General features: G+C 36.6%; 1 protein-coding gene across 9 annotated transcripts in view; it reads right to left on the bottom strand.

The window, feature by feature from the left end:
• Window positions 1-22,412, bottom strand: part of LRP1B (LDL receptor related protein 1B) — a 2,140,503-nt gene that overhangs the window by 1,084,114 nt on the left and 1,033,977 nt on the right. The window lies entirely within an intron of this gene.

Raw genomic sequence — 22,412 nt, 5'->3', positions numbered from 1 at the left:
AGAAAGTCAATTGAAAATAAATCTTTGTAGAAAATATGAATGGGAGGAGGAAGAAAGGGGGAAGTATCAGCAGGAGGGAGGTAGGGTGGGAAGAACCACTGTGTTCCTAAATTTGTACATATGAAATCGATGAAGTTTGCATACCTTAAATAAAAGTTTTCTAGGTTTAAAAAAATAAATCCCTACAAAGAAAAGTAAAACAATAAACACAGACAAGAGGTAAATTAGGAATAATTCACAGTACCTATAACCAATAATTACTCCTTTAATCCATATTCCTAGCATAGATTTTTTTTTTTTTTGACAGGCAGAGTGGACAGTGAGAGAGAGAGACAGACAGAAAGGTCTTCCTTTTGCCGTTGGTTCACCCTCCAATGGCCACCGCGGCCGGCGCGCTGATCCGATGGCAGGAGCCAGGTGCTTTTCCTGATCTCCCATGGGGTGCAGGGCCCAAGGATTTGAGCCATCCTCCACTGCACTCCCGGGCCACAGCAGAGAGCTGGCCTGGAAGAGGAGCAACTGGGACAGAATCCAGCACCCTGACTGGGACTAGAACCCGGGGTGTTGGCTCCACAGGCGGAGGATTAGCCTATTGAACCATGGCGCTGGCCCTGTTTCTTTTGATAATGATGACATGTCAATTCAATTTGGATTGGAAATGAGTTTGATAAATTGTTTTGTCACCATTTCAGTTGGAAGAATATAAGTTCAGGGAACTACACAATCTATTGAAAAATATTTCAAAAGAATTAAAGATCTAAATAAAATTACTTATTTATAATTCTATAGATGTGTATGTGTTTACAATATATACCTTGTTTAATTCCTATGAGTAAGACTGGAAGGAACAGGGAGAAAAATATCCAGTGTATTTTGGTATTGTTAAAATGATAATATATGTTTATATTTTACAATGAAAAGTATAAAATGAATATATGAAATATTAGAAGAATAAAATAAATGCTATTCAGTATTTGAAATTCTTTGTCTTCTGATGGGTATATTATTTAAAATATACAAATAAACAAAAGAATTTTTTTATATTTTTCAAACTTCTAGAAAAAATAAATTGCATATCATACAGAACTTTGAAAATGTAAATATTCTATTCAAATATAAGGTATTATTATTGCACAATCAAAATAATTCCATGTTGGCTAACAAAAGTCAGTCCACATGTTTCATGAGATGAAAAATATACCCTGATGTGTTTATACCACAAACATTTTCAACAGTATGTATTTATGATTTAAGTTACTTGTTTTTGTTCTTGTTGCTTTTTATAACATCAACTTTGGACCTGACTGAGAATGTCTAGCCAGAATGAAGTGATGCTTCAAGGTCAGTTCGCAGCACAGGAAAAATGTAAAATGCTTTTGAGATAGAAAAATCCATATTTCAAATTATTCTCTTCAGAATCTCTTAGATGATATTTCTAAATGAATGTCTTTAATTATATTAGCAATTATCCTGCTACCTGTAATGTTTCTTTTCTCACAGTACTGCATGCCATTTGAAATATTGGCATTGTCTTTTAAAATGAAACTTTATTAAGGAAATATTCTGATTAGTAAATTTGAATAACTTGTAAAAGACATTAAGATTATGAATTTTATTGCATAGGTAACATTAGGGAAACTTCTCAAGTACTCTTTCCCTCCGTTTTCTGTTTTTGTAAAATGGATATGATAGCTACAAATAAGATTTTTTTGAAGATAAAAAGAACAATATCTATAAAAATCATAGCTTTGCTTGGACTGCAGAAAGCATCCCATAAGTACTTACTGTTTTTCAGAGAAACAATATCTCTTGCTTCTCTGTAATTGCTTACATCAAAGAAGTTAATAACTCAATTTATTTATTTTGATTTTTAAATGAAGGTCAGAGAGAAAAATAAAGGACACAAAGTGAAAGAGAGACTTTCAATCCACTGGTTTACTGTCCAAATACTTGGAACAGTTGGGCCACAGTGGGAGCCTGGAATCCTATCCAGGTCTCCTGTTTAGGTGTCAGGAACACAAGTATTTAATCCATTGATTAGGATGTGCATTAACAGGCTCTGAATTGGAAATGGAGTTGGGATTTAAATCAGGCACTCATTTTGATAGGGGATGTGGGTGTCCTATGTGGCAACTTTTTTTCTTTTAAATTTATTTATATTATTTGTAAGAGTTATAGAGAAGGAGAGGTGGAGGCAGAGACAGAGAGTCCTTCCATCCAGTGGTTCATTCCCCAAATGGCTGCAATGGCCAGGGATAAGCCAGGCCAATGCCAGAAGCCAGGAGCTTCATCTGGGTCTGCCACGTCGGTGCAGGCACCCAAGGACTTGGGCCATCCTCCCTTGCTTTCTCAGGTGCATTAGTAGGGAGCTGGATGGGCAAAGGAGCAGCCAGGTCTTGAACAGGTGCCATAAAGCACACTAGAGCTGCAGGTGGTGCTTTATCTGCTATTCCACATGGCTCCCTTGTGGCATCTTAACTGCTGAGGCAACAACCTACCCCTTATAACTTGTTGTTATTTCCATCTAGCATCAAGACAGGCAAATATTACATCCTTCCAATGCATGTTGCATCTGTGATTAATGAATGGATAGACAGAAAATGTTACCAGTTACTATGGCTTGAACTATTGATGAATCTCTGGTTTTAAAATCTCAACTCAGTTATCTTTTCTAAGATCTAGACTCATATTCTTAATTGCCTACTAGATTACCCCACCTAGATGTCTCAGGTATGAAAAGCTCTATGATTTATAATACGATGCATAATATTCTTCTCAACACACCAGAAAAATCTAACACATCTGCACACATATATACACCCAGAGAAAGATACAAGATATCCAATTTTCTATTACTCTGTTAGTTCCTCTCAGTATGAATGACACAACAATTTTGTTATTAAGTTAACCTTTTATCCCTTCTCCTATCTACTCAATATATTTCCAGTCATTTTACCTTGCTAGCTCTACTTGCTTCATATATTTCGATTGCTTTCAGCTCAACTCCTCATCTATGCTGATTGGTGTCATCTACCTCAGGTGGAATATAACCATAGATTCTAGCCCATACTTTAGATTTTTGCCATTATAGATAATTCTCCACATTCCATTATAATCATCTTTTAAAAGTGAAATTTAAGTGTAATTTCCCATCAAAATTCTTTGATGGCATCTTTTGCAAGATAAAATCAAATCTGCTTATTGGGCAGAAAAGATCCTCCACTAGTTGGCTCCTGTATAGTATGTTTTCCTGATCAGTTTCTTCATCAGGGGTATGCTCTAGCCTTATTGAACTACTTAAAAGTCTTTCTTATTTATTTATTTATTGACAGGCAGAGTGGACAGTGAGAGAGCGAGAGACAGAGAGAAAGGTCTTCCTTTTCTGTTGGTTCACCCCCCAAAGAATGGCAGCTGTGGCCGGTGCACTCCGGCCAGGAGCCAGGCGCTTCTCCTGGTCTCCCATGTGGGTGCAAGGCCCAAGGACTTGGGCCATCCTCCACTGCATTCCTGGGCCACAGCAGAGAGCTGGACTGGAAGAGGAGCAACCGGGACAGAATCTGGCGCCCCGACCGGGACTAAAACCCAGGGTGCCAGCGCCGCAGGTGGAGGATTAGCCTATTGAGCCAGGGCGCCAGCCAAAATCTTTCAAATCTCCCTCTTACTCTCTTCCATGCCTCATACATCTGTCTTAACCACCACTTTTCTCTTATTTCTGGGCATTTGTTTCTAACACACCCTACTTGTACATCCCTTTTCCAACTGCTCTGTATCTAATTGGCTTAAACTATTCTTTTATATCAGATTAAATACAATGTTCTAGTTGGAGCCAAATCTGTCCTTTGGATAGTTTACTGGGCTCAGTTTGAATTCATTAAATTAAATAAGGGGAGGGGCATGTCCTGGATGAAGTACACAGGGCATAGCATACAGAAATAAGTAAAGTATCGGTATTCATTTCTTTGGAGAAATGGGAGTCATTAGATGGAAACCATCAATTAAAAAAATAAAAACAAGCAAGAATGGGAGAAACATATATTGTATATATCATTGGCCAGATTCTGTGGTAGTGATTCTGAAATCACATCATTATTTTTCATTTGCCACTGTTTCTTGGCCATATGGATAATTAGCATTCATGTTAGAAACCATACTTCATAAATACTAAATACATGTTTGTTTCCACAGTTTTTTCATTTGTAAGATTTGCAATCTTAACATTTAAAATCCAAGTGCTATCATTACATGCAATTTACTTGCATTTGATTCTCCAAGTTGAAATGACCAAAGATTGGATTTCAAACACTCTCCTAACATAGAAAAGGGTACATATGCGTGCACAAGACAAGGAGAGTGGGAGCATGCATGAGAGGAAGCAGGGATATTCCTGCCTGAAAAGATTAAGCCTGAAAATATAATATACAAATAACTACATGCTTTTAAAAGAAATCTCTTACTCATCTTATGCATTAACATGTTCCAAACTAAGTCCTTTAAAAATTAATGGGAAAACAGACTTGTTAGCACAGAGAATTTAAACAGTTGTTGTGAAACACAATTGCGTTTTATTTGCATAGTGCAGTTATCCTTAGAATTTATTTACTTCTAGTATCTCAACTATAAAGAACAATGAGAATAAAGAGTGCTGTGTATATCGTTTTATATATACTGCCAGGCAAAGGATGGGTGTTCAGCTACAAATCAAAACAGAAAAACTAAAAAAATCAAGAAGAAATGGCACAACTTGTCACAAGTAGAAATAAATTTAAAAAACTTTTTAAAAAAGATTAATTTATGTATTTATTTGAAAAGTTCAGAGAGAGACAGAGAGAAAGAAACAGAGAGAGAGAAAGGAGGGAGGATGAGGGAGAGAAAAAAAGAAGAAAGGGAGAGAAAGTTCATCTGCTGGTTTACTCCCCAGATGGTTAGAACAGCCAGGACTATGTTGTCCTGAAGCCAAGGCCGCAGAATTCCATTCAGGTCTCCAACATGAGTGGCAGAGGCCCAAGTACTTGGGCCATTTCCGTTGACTTCCCAGACTATTAGCAGAGAACTGAATTGGGAATGGAGCAGCCAGAAGTCAAACCAGCGGCTTAACCCTCTGTTCCACAATGCCTACACCTAAAATAACTTTTTAAGTAATTACACATACACACTTGACAGAACAAATAATAAATTGAAACTGTTACGTTTCCTCATTACGCTATCTAGTTTAATGAATCTCCTTCATAAAACTGGCATAGTGGGAATAGAGTGAGTCAAATTAGAAACATACACAGTTATTTTTGAGAGACATAATTTGATCACAAGTTCTGAACAATACTCTTGGCAGTACTAGACTCTTGCATTTTCCCAGGTCATGTACAAGTATTGAGTGTACATGTGGTTCAGGGGTAATATCTTAAATCATCCTTTCAGAACACCTCAAGGCTATGTTTCTCCCACTGTTACTGATATGTGCTCAGGAAATGCAAACTAATTACCCTAAGCTAAACATAATTAAGGCAGGAAATTTGCTCCAGAAACAGCACATAACACTTACCACATACAAACAGAAATGATTTCTGATTATGTCTTGCATGATTTTCGACTACATGCAACTTGTGCAGATCATAGCGAGTGAATTGTATACACTTTATTAAGTAGACTATTAAAACCAAATTATAATTTGAGATCTCAGCCCCCCAAAAACTGGTTGTAATCCCCTTAAGGCTGCTTTTTGTAAAAGCCAGGAAAATGAGTAACATACTTGTTTGCACAAAGCCTCATGACATGATAGGACATTCTGTCAGCTTACACAGTGTATGTGCAGGGGCTATTGCTGACAGCTTGAGAAAGAACTAACTGGATGATAGAATAAAATGTATTACAGATAAAAAATTACGTACTCAAAAAACCTAACACATCTTGATTGTACTGATTCTTCTCACTCTTCACTATTCCCTTAAATTAATATGACTATATTAAGCTTGCATAGAAAGGTGTCAAATTCCTAAGTAGCACAGTGATCATGAATTTCAGCCAAGTAGGAATCAATTTATACAAAAGAAAAAAAACCCTTTTATCCTGAATTCCCTCATTTTTAAAAAAGAGCTTAAATTTTAAGGCAAAGAACGTTAGATTTTATTTGCCTTGCTGCTTTAAAATCTACTTAATGCAATTGATTTATTCAAAACAATAAGTTTCAACTATATGCCAAACAATATACATAGTGGAATATAAATATCATTTTATAGGGGCTATAAAAAGATAGGGAATAATAATAATAAAACCTGATGTGATGGCAAACTGATCAGGAAAAATATATCTATTCACAAGCATTTAACAAATAATCAACAATATAAACAACAGTTAATGTCCTGAAATTATTAATTAGGAAAGGGAAAGATAGTAGATTGAACAATGAATTTGATTGAGATTTCCAGTGTATCAGAACTTGAATTTCAAGCATTTGCAGGCATTTATCCTGGTCTTAAGATACCTGGAGTAACTGGGTGTAAAGCAGGTTATGTAAGGCAGCAGGAGAAGGCTTAAGTGTCTGGGTCCCTAACACATAATGTGGGCTACTTGTATTGAGTTTTGGGCTGCTGGCTTCAATCTGGCTTAGACCAGACTGCAGGCACTTGGGGAGCGAAACAGCATGTGCAAGATCAGTCTGTTTTTCTCTCTCTCCTTCCTTAAATAAATAAACTTTAAGAGGTAAATTAAAGGAGAGGTCATGCTATGAAGATAGAAAAACTTATTTAAATCTATGAATTGAAATTAAATGCAAAATACATGTATATCTGTCACTCAGTTGTGGAGAAAACTTGTTTCACTCCAGATAAAAGCAGTGATTATTAAATTATGAAACCCATACAGTCAAAATAATGATGCTAACAAAATTTGCACTGTTTCATTATTTGAAAAAAAAAAAAAAGATTTAATATGAATACCAAATAAGGCCAGTTTCAAAATCATATGGAATAAGAGGTGAAAAAGACCTTTTGAATTATACTGTCAATTTCTCTGCCATGGAGTATTTTCTCCATTGTTAGAATTTTAAATGCTTTGTCAAATTCAGTTTTAAAGATTCAAGTAAAAGGTCTAAGGAACATCAGCCTAATAGACTTAGCATTAGGAAATTAGGTTACATGTTAGCTACAGAGGGGAGAAAAGTGCCCACAGCTCTGTAGGTTCTCAGAACTGCTGCATATATGTCATCATTCCTGGAATACTGGCCAGAGACCGTGGCACTTCCTGGACTTAAAGGAACCAACTAGCTTACCAGAATTTCTGATCCTTTGATATGTTTTGAAACTGTGCTTCTTGGAGGCAAGAAGTAAAGACTTCCAGTAATTGCCTGCCTTAATACTGAAAGTTTTTTTTTTAAAGTCTACAACATGTTTTGAAATATGTATACATTGTGGGAAGCCTCAGTTGAGCTAATTAGCACATTTATTATCTCATGTACTAAATGCATATATTCTTTCCTGTTGCCAATTAAAATAGATTGAAAAGTATATAAAATTGTACATTTTATAAATGTGTAATTTTTATCTTTCAATTATATTTCAATAATGTTGACATGAAACCTGAATGTTTTGCTTTCCAAAAATTTAAAATATATGGTACACATGTATTAATAATATTTTATACAATAATTAAATAGGAGCTAAGTTGGGATTTGAACTTAAATTTCACATTAAGAGGGACCAATGCTGTGGCATAGCATGTTAAAGCTCCATTCTGCAACACCAGCATCCCACGTGGGTGTTGGCTTGGGTCCCGGCTGCTCCATTTCCAATTCAGCTCCCTGTTAATGCACCTGGGAAAGCAGCAGAGGATGGCCCCTAGTCCTAGGGACCCTGCACCCATGTGAGAGACCTGGAAGAAGCCCCTGGCTCCTGGCTTTGGATTGGCCCAGTTGTGGCTATTGGGGCCATTTGGGGAATGAACCAACAGATGAAGATCTTGCTTCCTGTAACTCTTTCAAATAATAAAATAAATCTTAAAAAACAAATCACACGAAGAGACTATATTTTTAACTATCACACTGGAAAACATCCAAAGAAATGTTTTATTAGGTAGACATGGTAATTATACTTTCACTTCTAACAGTGACTTTGCATTTAATTAATTTGTTTTTAATTGTAAAATATAATATCAAGGGAAATATCTCCAACTCATTCTCTGAGGTGAGCATTATTCTGATTCCAAAACAGAAATGATATTGTAAAAACAGGCAATCACAGATCAACAGCCCACATAAATACAGAAGCAAAATTCTACTTAAAACTTAACAAAAGCAAATCCAACAGAATATAGATGAGATAATATGTCATAAGTGTTATTATTTATTTATGTAATGCAGGGTTGGTTTAACAGTAAAATCATTTGGCCAAATTTAACGTCCATTATTGACAAAAACTCTAGACAATGAATAGAATGTAGATTCTTCAACCTGCTAATTGGAATCTATGAAAAAATCTATAATTAATATATTTAATGGAAAAAGGCTGAATACTTTTTGCTACTAAGAACAGAACCAGAGAAGACAGGAATTTGTCCTTACTTTTTTATACAACATAGTATTCACAACTGGTTACTTCCCTAAGGAGATAAAAACAAATAAAAGGTAACCAGGTTGAAAAACAGACTGATTTTCACATGACATCATTGTGTTTATAGAAAATTCACTCCCTAAAATTAATGTGAGTTAATGAACTTATCAAAATTCAACAACATGTTATCAATACATAGATGTCAGTTGTATTTCTATATGTTAGTAATTAAAATTGAAATCTAAAGATATTGCTATTAAAACTTGCATTGTTTTAAAATCACAGTGTAAAATATATAAAAAAACTTGTACATGATAACACCATGAAGAAACATTAAATAATAAATGCAATATTTTAGAGATATGCCTTGTTTATGGATTGGATTCGTCAGGATGTTAATTCACCCAAAATTCATCAATTCATTGCAGTACCAATTAAAGTCCCAGCACACTTTCTATAGAAACTTGGAAGTTGACTTTAAAATTCACATGAAAATTTGAAAGACCTGGAATAGCTAATAACAGCTTTTAAAAAAATATTGGAGGGCTAATAGTACCTGATTCAAAGAATTTGTATAAAATGATAGAAAGCAAAACAGTATGCTATTAGAGTAAATATGGATAAGTAGATCAATGAAACAGAAGCAAGATTCTAAAACTAAGCCCATATCTATGTCACAACTGACTTGTGACAGAGGTGCAAAGGCAATATAGTGGAGAAAGGATAACTTTTCAACAAGTGGTGCTAAAAGGTTTAAATATCTGTATGCAAAATACTGTTCTTAGATACAAACCTTGCACTGTATTCAACAACTAACTCAAGATGAATCAGAATATAATGCATAAAACTATAAATCTGATAGTTGAAAACATAAGGGATATTCATCAAGACTTTGTACAGATTTCCTATATTTGGCACAGAAACCAACATTCATAGAAGTGATAAATTAGACTCCATCAAATATTACATATCTGCTCTTCAAAAGACACTATCAGAACCAAGAAAAGGTGTCAAAGATTGAGACGTCATTTTTAAAATGCTTTGACTTGATGCAGTGTTTGTGTACACAATATATGAGAAGCCCTCAAAACTCAAATAAAAAATGTTCTATAAAAAACTGGTAAATGATTTTAACAGAGACTTTACTAAAAGACATATGTGAATTGCAAATGAGCACATGAAATAATGTTCAATACTGCATTGCAGGGAATTGCAATTGAACCCAATTATATGTCTATGTCTAAGATAAAAAAATACTGACTAGATCAAGTGTTAACAAAGATGTAAATAAATGGGAATTTTCATAAATTACTGGTACAAATGTAAAATGGTACAATTGCTTTGTAAAATATACGTCTATTACATAATCTAGCTCTTTCAGCAAGATATTTACCAAAGTACATTTATGTCAGTATAGACTTAACACAAATGCTTACAGCATAGCATCTTTATCTATAATAGCCAGAAATGTGAACCTAAATGTCCATGAACAGCTACGCAAATTAAAAAAATGATATGTGTGTACAATTCAATATTATTCAGTGTTAAAAATCAGTGCAACAGCGTGAACTGATCTCAAAATGACCATGATGGGTAGAGACCAGTGCTGTGCTACAGCAGGTTAAGCTGCTACCTGCAATCCTGCATCTCAGAAACAGTGCCATTTGGATTCCCAGCTGTTCCACTTCCAAAGCAGCTCCCTGATAATGCACCGGGGAAAGTGGTAGAAGGTGGCCCACGTGCTTGGGTCCCTGCTCTCTACATAGGAGATCCACATGGAATTTTGGGCTCCTGGATTTGCCTTGGCCCAGCCCTGACTGTTGCAGCCATTTGGGGAGTGAACCAGCAGATGCAAGAGCTCTCTCCTCTCCCATCCCCATCTGTAATTTTGCCTTTTGAACAGATTTTAGGAAATCTTTTTTAAAAATAATCATGGCAAGTAGAAGAAGCCAAATGAAAAGAGTATATACAATATAATTTAATTACAGATCACTTATTGCTTGAGGGAAACAAAAGGAGTACTGTATACCAGGCACGAGGAAACACTTGGGGGTGATGGAAATGTTCATAATTTTGATGGTAGTTAGGGGGTTCCACAAATATACACACATGTCATAATGTCTATTTCATCATTCAACTTTGTGCTATGTCAATTTTATCATTATAAAGTTGTTTTCAAAAATAGGGGTATTAAAAGAACTCTGATATAGCTCTCATAAAGATTACATAAAACAAGTATACTTCAACAAGTTTATAGAAAAACTAAAATTACATGATATACTTATTTTGGCTCAATTTTTTTGAAATCCATACGTATTTTTCTCACAATATGCATTTTTAAAAACCTTGAACAATCCTCTGAATACAGATTTAAACATTGTTAATGAAAACAAAATTGTTTTAATTCTATTTTCCACAAATTTTTGAAAAATGCTTGTAAAGTTTGCTGCTGTTATGAATCTATAAGTACCCTCTTAAAATTCATATTATGCCCTAACCTCTAATGTGACTATATGTATAGGCCATTAAATCTAGAAATAATTAAAAATAAATGAGTTCATAAGTGAAGGACTAAAATACAACAGGGTTGGTGTTCTTAAGAGGAAGAAACTTCAGGGATGCACACACATACCAGGGATGTGCACACACAAGACAAAACCATGTAAGGAAACAGCAAGAAGGCAAACCTGGCTGCAAGCCCAAAATAGAGGCCTCAAGAGAAACCAAATCTCCTACCACCTTGATCTTGAACTTTCTGCCTAAGAACACTTGCATTGTTAAAGCCAGCAGTCTTTGTTGCTTTTTAATGATAGACTAGCATACTAATATAGGTGTTTAAAAAAATTAGAAGCCCAGGGTTGGCCTTATGGTTCAGCAGGTAAAGCTGCCGCCCACGACACCAGTGTCCTATAAGGGCTCTGGTTTGAGTTCCGGCTGCTGCACCAGTTCCTGTGCAGCTCATTACTAATGCACCTGGGAAATAGATAGAAGGTGGCCCAAGTGCTTGGGCCTCTATATCCACACGGGAGACCCCCAGGAAGCTCAAGGTTCCTGGTTTCCATCTGGTCCAGCCAGGTATTGTGGCCATTTGATAATGAACCAGCAGAAGAATCTCTCTGTCTCCCTGTCACTATGGAGATCTGCCTTTCAAGTGAATAAAATAAATCTTCAAAAAGCCCTTGACCTTTTGGACTTAGTGAATAAACTATAAAAATATGTAAAACAGCTATATACTCATGTAATTTATATTGTTAAATAATTACAAATAAGTACTTATATACATCTTACAGGGGATTCAAGATTTGCCCCAAGGAGCAGGCATTGTGGCAGTGAATTAAGCTGCCACTTGTGACACAGCATCCCACTTGGAGAGCTGATTCGAGTCCCAGCAGCTCCAATTCTGATCCAACTTCCTGCTAATGTCCCTGAGTAGGCAACAGAAAGTGGCTCATTGATTTGGGCCCCTACCTCCCACGTAGGGAACTAGGATGGATTTACAGGCTCCTGGTTTGGGCCTCACCCACCTCTGGCTGTTGAGGCCATTTCTAGAGTCAATTATCAGATGGATGATCTCAGTCTCTCCCTCTCCTCTCTGTCACTCTTTCAAATAAATAAGTCAGTCTTAAAATAATTCCCCTCAAATAAAGAAATTCTTTTTGTGTATGTGTGTGTTTAACTCTGCTGGCCCTTCAAGGTAAGTGGAATTACCAAACTTATTTCTCTCACAGAATTGCCAAGGTTAGCTGTACTAGAAATGTCTGACTGATCGGAAATTAAGAACTGCAAATGCATTACCTTAGTTAGAGATCATTGCAAGAATGCTTACATTAAAACATTGTTATTTGGTTAGTGAAGAGACAGAATTTTCAGAATCTAAGTTTAGTAATAAGCCTGGCTTGGTATTTTTTTAAATTTGCAATCTTACTTTTTCTTTCGATCTTGTAGAATACTGAAAAGCAATGCAAGTATAATATTTATCTGTATAATTTTCATTTCTTATGAATTATTATTTTGATTACCCTAAATGGATCCTATGTATCATATGGATTAACATCATTTCCCAAAAATATTTAAGAAAGGTTCAAATGGAATTGTAATAATGTACTTCTTTTGAAAGGATTTACTCATTTGAACTTTAGTAATATTACGAATCTGTTGAACTCACTGTTCTGCTTTAAATTTTTCAACCTTACCTTTCTTCAAACTTTTATTATCAACAGTGATTATGTTATTTTGTAATGTCAAATTTAATTTCTGCATCCTTAATTAACTTTAAGATTTTTATGAATATTAATTGACTTAATTAAGAAGAAATTTTTTATTACAAGACAATTTCTAAGGATATTAAAATCCATAAAGAGAAAATTAATTTAACAGAGTTACCAAGAATAGTTTTTACTTATATGTGCTTGTCAATAAAAATCATAGTTTATTCTCTTGTAATACTCCAATTAGAGTGGTAACATGCGCATTCACGATGGACTGTCTCCAAAAGTATGTCAATATAGTATGGTCCATAATGTATTCTTAATTATATATACTTCTATAACCACTGATCCAAACTTCACAAAATAGGTCATATTGCATTCCAATATAGGATTTGCTTAATCAATTTAACTGGTTACTGTAATAATTTCAGCAGTCATAAAATTTTATTATCAAGGGTTCCTCCTTTCTCTCATACTTCTCTATCAGCCTGTGAAACATGTTTCACCCGAGAAACATCAAAAGAGTGGTAGCCTTAATACAGGACTGTGTGAGGTACTCTTGACTACTGAGGCTGAAGAGAACACACATTCTGATGGATCTCAGAGTTCTTGGTTCAGGTGGACTTTTCCAACTTAGGTAGACATATGTCAAACAGCAAAAGGAGATTAATCTACAACATTTGTAGTGCAAAAGCAGATGACTCTGTTAAAGAAGACTATCTGTAAAAGTTTTTGTTTCTGTTTTTTTTCCTACATTTTGTAACCATAATCATTCTAGAAATGTCAAAGTTGTATTTAATTACTGGGAAATTATTCAGAACTGATGGGAAGAGGGAAATGTCAGTCTCCAATCTATCAACCTATCCTTTCTCTAATTCTGAACAATGTGCTCTACTGGTTAGGAAGAATGTATATTCCATAGTCTTTCTTGAAGATTCCTCATATATTCTTAAGATAGAATATATTTTAATGAGAGAAAAGTAAATCACTTCAATAGTAATTACTTTCTTGCATTCATAATAGTATATATGAGTTAATTTTGTTTAAATGATATCAGCATGACAAATGTAATAGATTAGATCTTCAAGAAAGTAGATGTCAATAGAGCATGATTGAAAATAGTAATTATAAAAAATAAAATCATTTCATATCAATCTCCCATTGAGTGGAGTTTTACTGGTTACTTACCTATTATTTCATTTCATCTTCAAATCTACCTTGCCTTAACTGAAAATGAATCTTAATGAAGAATGGGATGCGAGAGGGAGTAAGAAATGGGATGGTTTGAGAATGGGAGATTGGTTTTTGGGGGAAGACCCCCCATAAAGTTGTACCTTTGAAATTTGAATGTGTTAAATAAAAGTTTTCTATTTAAAAAAATTCTACTTTGTCAAATAGCCAGGTCAGGGATTAGTCGAAGTATTTTAGAAGCGAAAAATGGAAACAATTATTTTCTCATAAAATTACTGCTCCCTCTCCTATGCTCTACTTGTAAAGCAATTGATGAGCTCAGATCAGCTAGTAACTCAAAGCCAAGAACTGAGCTAATCAATACTTTTATCTGTGCTGCATATTTCAGCTCCACAAATTCATATGAAAAAAGTAGAAATGGATTGGTTATTACCTCCAACCCATAACGATAATACTTTTCTCTATCTTGTATAGTTGAAGCTTTCTGATTACTTATGGATAGTACCAAGGGTCATGACTTTAGAAAAAGATTTCCTAGACCACAGAGTCACATCCAGCCCCATAAACCCCAATTAATTATTTTATTATATTCTTGTCCTATTGGATTTCTTCCTAGTGCATCATTTCTGAAGTTATCTTGTTTGATCATTTGTTGATTTGTTCTAGATAAGCCACGGACCACTACAGCAGAAAATTCTACTCTCAATCTGTATTGCTGAATGTCTCTCAACTTATTCACCACTGTCTCTTTTCCAAGACATAAAAAAGTGGCATCAAAATTTATCTTTTAATGTCAGCTTCCCTAACCATTTTTTTTTGAGATAAGACAAAGAAAATTCAGGGAAGTTATTTGATTTGGATTTGGGTTATATAGTTAGCAGTTTCAAAAATCTAAACCAGAACCGTGTCTTTTGACATTCTTTCTAACTCAATGCATTTATTTAATGCTATGAGGGGAAAACAATTCTCAATACTTGAGAAGCAGTTCAAGGTTTTATATTGCTTTTTCTAACACATAGGTTTTCATTGTACAGGGATTTCATAGCAAAAGAAAAATGGGGGCGGATATTGTGGTGCAGTAGGTTAAGTTGCTGCTTGGGAAACCAACATTCATATGGGAGGTCCTGGTTGAGTCCTGCTACTGTGTACTTCTGATCCAGTTTCCTGCTAATGTGCCTGATGGACAGTGAATGATATCCCAAGCACTTGGGTTCTTCCCACCCACATGTGAAATATGAATGGAGTTCCTGGCTCCTGATTTTGCTTTGGTCAAGCACTGACTGCTACAGGTGTTTGGGGATACCATGCATGGTATGCAAGGTATCTCTCTCTGTCCCTATGCCTTTCAAATATATATATATATATACAGATACTGCTAAAAGGATATCATTTACATGCCTGGCCTAATTTTCATGGAAGAGAAATGAAAGAATCAAATAAAACCCCACTTCATAGCTATATGCTTGTCCCTATGCAGATGAAAGGCTCCAGGTCCATTTTGCAGGTAAGTAAATCAAGAAATGATACTTTCAAGTAATGTGCCTGAAGGCACACAGGTAGTAAGTTATAGCCAGGATGTGAATAAAATTAGTTTTGGAGTATGAAAAATATAGACTCATCAATGTGAAATGAAGAGTATCTATCGACACAAAATAAGAGCAAACACGATTATTTTTCATACAGATGAACATTTTCCTTTTTTAAAAAAATATTTGAAAGGCCATGTGCCACGGGGCCGATGCTGTGGTGCAATGGGTTAACGCCCTGGCCTGAAGCGCTGGCATCCCATATGGGCGTTGGTTCTAGTCCCGACTGCTCCTCTTCCAATCCAGCTCTCTGCTATGGCCTGGGATAGCAGTGGAAGATGGTCCAAGTCCTTGGGCCCCTGCATCCGCGTGGGAGATGCGGAAGAAGCTCCAGGCTCCTGGCTTTGGATCTGCTTAGCTCCAGCCGTTGCTGCCATCTGGGGAGTGAACCAGCAGACAGAAGACCTCTCTGTCTCTACCTCTCTCTGTAACTCTGTCTTTCAAATAAATAAAATAAATCTTAAAAAAAAAGAAAGAAAGGCTATGTGCCAGAGAGAGAGAGAGAGAGAGAGAGAGATTCCATTTACTGGTCCACTCCCCAGATGGTTGTAACAGCTAGGTCTGGGTCAGGCTGATTCCTGGAGCCAGGAACTCCAGCAAGGTCTCTTACATGGAGGACAGGAGCTCAAACACCTGGGCCATCATCCCTTACTTCCCGTGGGAATTAGCAGGAAGCTGGATTGGAATTGGAGCAGCTGGGATTCAAACTAGAGCTCTGATATGGGATGCCAGGGTTATAAGAGCATCTTAATCTGATTGACCACAACACTGGTCCCCTTTTCTAAGAGTTATTTATGTATTTATTTATTTATGTACTTAATTACTGACATTTGAAACAAAAAGCAACAGAGAGAGGAGGAGAGAAAGAGATTGAGAAAGGGAGAGAGATAGATCTTCTACCTGCTGGTTCACTCTCCACATGTCTGCAATAGCTAGCTTGGTCCAGGCTGAAGCCAAGACCCAGAAACACCATCTGGGTCTCCTACATGCATGGCGTGGCCCCAAGTATTTGAACCACCCTTCTCTCTCTTCCTAGGCACATTAGCAGGGTGCAGCTTTGAGAGCAGAGCAGCTGGGATTAGAATCAGCCCACTAGTATGGGACGCCAGCATTGCAAGCAGCCCATTAGGCCACTGTGCGATAACAGCAGCTAACAGATGAGCATGATATGTCCTCCAGGAAAATAAAAAAAGGTTTTAACACCTCTCATTATTCTTCTCGTTAAATACCTTTTGCTATCAAGAAGTTCTACTTCACATTTAAGTTAAATCTCTCTAGTAACAATTAACATCTACTACTTCTCCTTTGAATGAGTAACAGCTGGTCACTTCACAATCATATACTGCATGACCCTTCATATGCCTGAAGATCATTATCAAGTCACCCTTCAGCCTTCTATAATGTGACAGTCTCTATAAAAGTACCATCAGGCACAAAAATCATTAGAAGCACCACAAGGCACCTTCATAAAGTTACCATCTGGCATAACTGGAAATGTCAGCAAATGGAGAGTACATATTGATGGGCATACTACTGTTTATGCCTTTAAACTGGTCAGCAATGTTAATTATAATTGCATCACCATTGTGGGATTTTATAGCTTATATGGACAAATGAACGTACACTTGATTAACCAACTATAGACTAAATGGAAAATGGTTCTCAGGCTAATGTTTCCAGAAGCTATTAGTCCTTTTCTTGTTGACTAGTATCTCCAGAACCACTGAGTGCTGAGCAAAGAGACAAATTGGCTCCATGTTCAAGGAGAACCCATACTCATAACTTTTACAATAAAACTAATTTCTTTTTAATTCTAAAAAAAGGCAAAGAAAATATATCTCTCTTTTGCCTTATGAGCTTGTGTGATTATTTTAATGTAGATAATATTTGCATAAGCAAATTATATGTTCATAATACTCTTCACTAATTTATTCTAAAAGGCTTTGCTATGAAAATTTTAGTCCGTTAAAATATTACAAATGAATGTTATAAACAAGTAATAAGAACTTTGAAGATACTTTTGCTATTTCATTTTTCTCAGTCTTAGAGTTTCACAAGTGCTAAGAAAGTGTATGACAGAAATTAAAGTACATTGCATAATAAGGCATTTATCACTAAAAGTTTCTTATCACAAAAGCGATATATTTCACTCAGATTATACTGCATCTATAATCATGGTATTTGACTACTTTTTCAAGTGCTTCAAGCTTATGCAGCAAATGTGACAGTGTTGATTTGCTAACATGCAAATCATAAAACAATGTTTTTCTTTTTAAAATTTTTCTTTCTTTTTTAACTTAACTCTTTCACTTTGGCCTTGGGCATTAGACTCCATGGTGCTTAAAATACATCTTCTGTGAATTTTGTACTGTGATTTCGTCTTCCAGTTTACTTTTATGCCTATTAGTCTAGATGCCTCCTTTGTTTCTCCCCTGCATGGTTTGTTCTGCTGCTTCAGGGGACTAAATCGTCTTTTATTTACAGTCACACTATTTCACATTTCTTTTTTATATTTACTATGCCTGGAGTAAGGAGATCTGTTTTTAAGTATAATGCAAGTACATTAAATTGGAATTACTGGTGGACAAAGCAGCTTTTAGTGAAAATTTATACCATGTTTTATGAATTATTTAATATTTAGTGGCAAGTTTTCTGTTTCTCCTCAAATACTTTAAGAGTTAAGAACAGGCCGGCGCCACGGCTCAATAGGCTAATCCTCTGCCTGCGGCGCCGGAACATCAGGTTCTAGTCCCGGTCAGGGCGCCCGATTCTGTGCCGGTTGCCCCTCTTCCAGGCCAGCTCTCTGCTGTGGCCAGAAGTGCAGTGGAGGATGGCCCAAGTGCTTGGGCCCTGCACCCACATGGGAGACCAGGATAAGCACCTGTCTCCTGGTTTCAGATCAGCGCAGTGCGCCAGCCGCAGCGCGCTGGCCGTGGAAGCCATTGGAGGGTGAACCAACGGCAAAAGGAAGACCTTTCTCTCTCTGTCTCTCTCTCTCAATGTCCACTCTGCCTGTCAAAAAAAAGTAAAAAATAAAAAATAAAAGAGTTAAGAACAACGTGAGGGCAGTATTTGGTACAGTGGTTAAAACACTGCTTGAGACACCTGCATCCAAACTGGGCATCCATACTGGAGCGCTTTGGATCCAGTCCCAGTTCTGCTTCTTATTCCAGTTTCGTGCTAAAGGACATTCTAGGGGGGCAGTGGTGATGGTTCAGGCAGTAGGGTCCCTGCTACCCCCCCAGGCAGGAGGCCCAGGAGCGCTTTGGATCCAGTCCCAGTTCTGCTTCTTATTCCAGTTTCGTGCTAAAGGACATTCTAGGGGGGCAGTGGTGATGGTTCAGGCAGTAGGGTCCCTGCTACCCCCCCAGGCAGGAGGCCCAGGTTGAGTTCTAGGCCTCCAGGTTTGAGCTGATTCAGACCCCGTTATTGTGGGCCACAGACACATGGAAGATCTCTGTCTCTCTGTCTCTATCCCTCTGGCTTTCAAATAAAATAAATACACACATACAAATTTTTAAACAGTTGAGAGCAATAAATTACTCTAAAATACATAACAGAAAATATTGTGTAGAAGTCTAATCCTTACTTTGCAAATGTATGCAGAGAAATTAAGCACACAAGGAATATTCTTGTCTTGCTGAAAGTCAAGTGATAACTGGAGACACGAGAACATAAACACACATGTCTATGTGTACATACAATGGTAATTTTAAAAAGTCATAGCAAATATATTTAAAAATAGGTTTATGCTGTTACAAAAATGTTTTTAAATCTAGCTGTAGTTTTTTCATAGAACAATTTTTCATGACCGTTGAAGATCCCTTGTATTTGCTGTTAAATTTATTTGGGCTTTAATTTTCTTGGCAGCAATATGGTATCCATAGCATAGATAATAGTTTTCCTGTTAACAGTGTTAAAACTGATCTTGTCCATTTTCCTGTATATTTTGTACTTTAGAAAGACTGGGGTTTCTAGCATTTACTTGAGTATAAAAATATAAACTGAAAGTGAAAATAAGAGCTGGGCTGCTTTTTTGCCATTTTCAGGTCTCTACTCCTATAACCCCAGCCCCGAAACCAGACCATTACATTCTTCAGGAGGTTGGTCCCAGGAAGTTGATCCATGTGGCCTTGAACATTCCTTCCAGCCAGATTTTGGGTGAATTCAATCAGTAAGAGACACAAGTAGGACATCACAGAACAGAAAAAAACTGAGGGTTTTCTTCCTACTATTTTTATATGTGGGTCACATTTTCTTGTAGGTTATACATTCTCCCAGGATTAGAACATCTTTTAGTCAGCTCCTGTAGTAAAGAACTATTCCTTCTCTTGCCCTTCAGGCTTATGGCTGATACCAATTTCCTATTGTTTCTAGCATTGTAGCGGGTCAACATCCATTATTAGTTCCTTTAAATTTATCCATTTCTTTATTACATTTTTGAACCACATGAGTTTCTTCCAGGATTCTGAACCAGAATTGGGAGGATATGAATAGCTGTGTTTTTATTCTTTAGTTGATTGGTAGAAGTGATAGAACACTTGCTTTAAATAACTTGTGCAGGAGCAGATGTTTGTTTAGCTCAGTCATTAAGTCTTTTGGGATGCCCACATCTTATGTTAGAGTTTATGGATTGGAGTCTCAGTGCTGTTCTCCATTCCAGGTTCCTAATGATGTACACCCTGGAAGGCAGCAGGTGATAGCTCAAGTAGCTGGATCCCTGTCACCCACACAGGAAAGCTGGATTGAATTCCTGGCTCAGGGTTTTGATCTGGTCCACCCTTTCCTATTGCAGATATCTAGAAAGTAAAACAGGAAGATGGGACATCTCTCTGTCTCTCTGCCTTTCAAAAAAATAGATAACACGTTTAAAATATATTGTGTTCATTTTCATATTTATAGCTTTATAGATTAAAAATATTAAATACTACAATGCATTAATGAAGAGATACCACATTTTTTAGAAATTAAAAATTCCTAAGTACTCTGGCCAACATTAATATGACTTAAGGGGATTTCTACGCTTGTATTCTCCATTTACTTTAAAAAATAAATTGGTGCATGAATCCATTATCGTAGCACATTGTATTGAGATTTCAATTTAAGATGCCCTTTCATAATCTGCTATAAGATGAGGTATATGCCTTGCTTTGCCACCTGATATCAAATGATCCTATGATGTGATTTTGAAGTGGTTGCCTTCTAGGCAATATCCATTCAGAGCTAGTCTGAGCTCAGGTAAAAACTGAGAATTTGATCCTGCATTTTCACAGATATATACTCGGGGTTAATAACCACCTATGTGCTAAAACTATAATCTGGTGCCCAGTTTGGTTGATCTAATTTAGATTCATGCTGATCTTTATGTCTGGAGTTCCTAGCTTGGCATTTTAGTAATCATAAATGATTTCAGGAAATCTAAAGTAACAGTGTGGATAAATACAGAGAGAAACAACAATCAGTTTACACAGATGTGTCTCCCAAGAGTCCAGGGAACCAATCTATAGGAGCAAAGGTATCTTCGTGGGTAGCATCACTGCCCCTTGGAGAAAACATTCCACAAGAAGGTATCATGTTGTCTCTCTCCCAGGCTAGGCATGTCAGCACAATGGTCATCAGCTGGCTCCCCGGACTGAACTGAGAGGCAGAGGCAATCCTTTCACACAATGGACAGAGCATCCATCATTTTTGAAAAGGCAGGCTGGATATTCACGACCGTAAAGTGATAGCTATAATACCAACTTGGGGGAAAGTTTTCCTGTGCATGAAATACTGTTATCCTAGATTCAAGCCACGGAAGTTCTCAGTGGAACAATGATAGCAATGACTGTAAAAGGGCACCAAAATAGAGAAGAAAAGTAGACTTTCTTGTAGAAAGTAGAGAAATAGAGAAGACAGAGTATTCAGTGGGTAAAGTGAGGAGTTCTTAAGGGATGGGAAGAATGTCTAGCACAACTGGAATTTGTTTGAAATGCAGGATTTTGTCTTGCTAGGACTCAGAATGAAGAGAATTTTGTTAGTGTTCTTAAGGTATGGACATCATACCACTGGGTTTTCTTCCTCTGAATGCTACAGTCTGAGAGATAACCAGTAACTATGAAATTTAAATTTTCCAGACACTTGCAGCCAGATGACACTAAGAAAATTGCATTAACAGTCACAATTAACATTTTGCTAGCTTGATATCCCTTTTTAACTATCTACATAAAGCAGGACTTACTCCTTGCAAAGGCTTTATTTTATATAAAATGGAAAGAGATGATGAGGTGTGAGGAATATCTTATAACATGAACAGCTAGCTTTCTTTTCTATTTCTGTTCTATATTCCACTCACAGGAACAACCTTGATCAAATTGATGTTGCATATGTCCCCTTTGAAACTGACAAATGTCTGCCCAAGGGACTATTTTCAGTGTTCCCCAAATTCCAAAGGCAGAGGTATTAGCTTCTGTCTTCATTAGCCATGAAAAAATTCAAAATTTATTATAAAAGAAGTAAGAATTCCCTATTGCAGAAAACAAGTGGTCACTAGCAGGCATGTAATCCATTCTGTTCCATTAGAGAAGCAGCTGGGAGCATTTCTAGAGAAGGAGTAACAGTGACTCTGCTTAGGAAAGAGAAGTTGGGATTAAAAAGCAATCAAGTAAAGCCTTGTTGGCACTATGTGGAGGCAAGATTCAGCTAAAGAGAATCCTTCGTTTCCTTCTGCAAGTAATTTCCTGTCCAAATTGGTAGGCTAGGACCTGTGTGAATCTCCTTACAGAATTTATCTGAATAGCTGAAAGACGCTTCTAAAGAACAGCACTGGGACTGGCACTGTGGTGCAGCAGGGTGCGCGGCAGTTTGTGGCACCAGCATCCCATAACAGAGAACCAGCTTGAATCAGA

This window comes from Oryctolagus cuniculus, chromosome 3 (genome assembly GCF_964237555.1).
Source record: "Oryctolagus cuniculus chromosome 3, mOryCun1.1, whole genome shotgun sequence".
Lineage (NCBI taxonomy): Eukaryota > Metazoa > Chordata > Mammalia > Lagomorpha > Leporidae > Oryctolagus > Oryctolagus cuniculus.
Note: the sequence above shows the minus strand (reverse complement) of the source record. Positions and strands in the feature narration are given on the sequence as shown.